Genomic DNA, 2320 nt, shown 5'->3' with positions numbered 1-2320 from the left:
GGAAGTAGTTACAGGCCCAGTGCTGCCTTCGCGTGCTGTCAGAGATATTGCGATTACCGGAAAACCCACAAATTGGCGTCAATTGAACAAGGTGTAGCCATAGAAATATTATATTTTTTCTATGGGTGAAGCACTGGCAGAATATTTGACTAAATTCGACTGTCAACTCATTCTTACTTCTTTTTATTTGTAAATTAAAGTCCTCACAACTGGATTCTGGTTAAAAAATAATATATAGCCTACTTATCTGCATTGTACACTGACCAAACAACAGATGGCAGTAGTGAAAAAGCAAAGGGAGCATGACGAGTGTTGGGACTGGCTCTAGTTTTCTACCTGACGTAATATAAGCAAGTTTGCTCCAAAAAGATATTTAAACTACACAATAAATATGAAGATGAAGGGAGATTTATTGTATTTTGCCGGCTGGAGAAAACAACCTGTTTCGACATCCATATTTACATCGACTGAAATCTGAATGGGCGGCTTACAAGGAGACATTAAATGCAGCATCTGGTTTTAATCCAACATGTTTGTGTCAAAGGCAGACACAGTATAGTTTTACACATTCATTTTTTTATTTATAGGGTTTCATACAATTAACTTATGTATGTCAGAGTCATTAATTAATGTATCTTCATCACAGACAGTCATAGATCTCTATTGTGAATTCAGTTCAACATACAGAAGGCACAGGTCTTTTCTTTGTAGTCATTGCAGCATTGGAGCTTACTTGTGGAATTACAAATCATAAAATTATACAGCCTTGAAAAGAAACACAAAGCATTTCTACACCTGCCACTGTAAAATGCATAAAAACGTAAAAAACAAAACCTGAGGAAGACTAGTTAAACAATAATTTAGATAGATAGATAGATACTTTATTGCTCCCCAAGGGGAAATTCAAGGTCCCAGTAGCTTAAAGACATCACACACAACATACACATGAGTGAATGTAAGGGTATGAGCATGAGGCGCTTGCAGTGACAGGGCAGGGACTGACCCTGTGATCCAATATGCATGGTAAGGTGCTCTATTAGAGTGTGTATCATGGTGGTAGTGCAAATAAGTCCAATAGTGCATTTATTTGTCTGGAGTGCGATGATGACGTATATATAAAACAACACACAACATACAGTAAATCAACTGCAGCATATCACCTATTCTTAAAGATAATATATCAGTTACATGTAATGTCATTTTATTTAGACAGGACAATGCACAATTAAATATTAACCTTGTATAAAAATAAGGAGAGATGCATTGCAGCCAGGTTTTAGCACAATTGCTATTTTCCGCCCGTATTCCCATGTAATGGTAATAGTAGCCATTCATTTATTAAGTTTTATTTCCAATGGCAATGCCACTTTGGAAGTGTGAGGTACCCCACACTTCTGTCAGATGAACCTGCATACCCTTTCTTTGATTCCTAATGTACGTTCCAAATATATAACACTATCCATTTTATAAAAGTGGATATTGTTAATTTTTTCATACAATTGAATTGCCAATATTAAGGTTGGTTTGGTCAGCAATCATACTAATTAATGCTAGCCTACTAGACCACTACTACTTGGAATGAAGCTGAATGTTTAAACCATTTATCCATTGACTTACATAACTGCAACATGTAGTGTTCAGGTGTTAAAGTGTACTTATATGTATATACATTCTTTTGAACAAATTATAATTTATATTTTTTCAAATTCAGTTCAGTTACCCTACAATCTTTTCACGTACCTCCTGGCAACTGTAGAAGCACCCCCTGGTAGAGTTGTTCCGATACCAATACCAATACCAGCAGATAAATTCCTCCAAAAATGCTGGTATTGGTATTGGCGAGTACGCAAGTCTATGCACCAATCCAATACCACGTAATTTAGCCTGAAAAAATTAAAAATCAACTCTAAAAGTAGTTTCAACTGGATCAAACAGCTCCCCACTAGCTTGTTAGCATTCAGACCAAATCAGAAATCAATTCTTCTTCTTGCTCTAAAAAGCACACAGCACGGTGAAGAACAATTGATTTCTGGTTTAGTCTGCTCGCATTTGGCCTCGCAGAAAGTGTAGTCAGTTGCACTACCGTTTTGAACTGTTACTGTACTATATAACATTTTAAATATATATATATATATATATATATATATATACACATACACACACACACACACAGTTACCAATGGAGTAGTAGAGTCTCAAATACTCTTATAAAATATCCCAATATATAATTTTAAAGAAGGATATTTTTTCTAGTTTTAATGCTCAAGTGGAGACTCAACTACTCCGATGGTAACTCAGTTCACATTGACCGTACAAGCAA

Source organism: Perca flavescens, chromosome 5 (assembly GCF_004354835.1).
Source record: "Perca flavescens isolate YP-PL-M2 chromosome 5, PFLA_1.0, whole genome shotgun sequence".
NCBI classification, from domain to species: Eukaryota; Metazoa; Chordata; class Actinopteri; order Perciformes; family Percidae; genus Perca; species Perca flavescens.
This window is presented reverse-complemented; position numbering follows the sequence as displayed.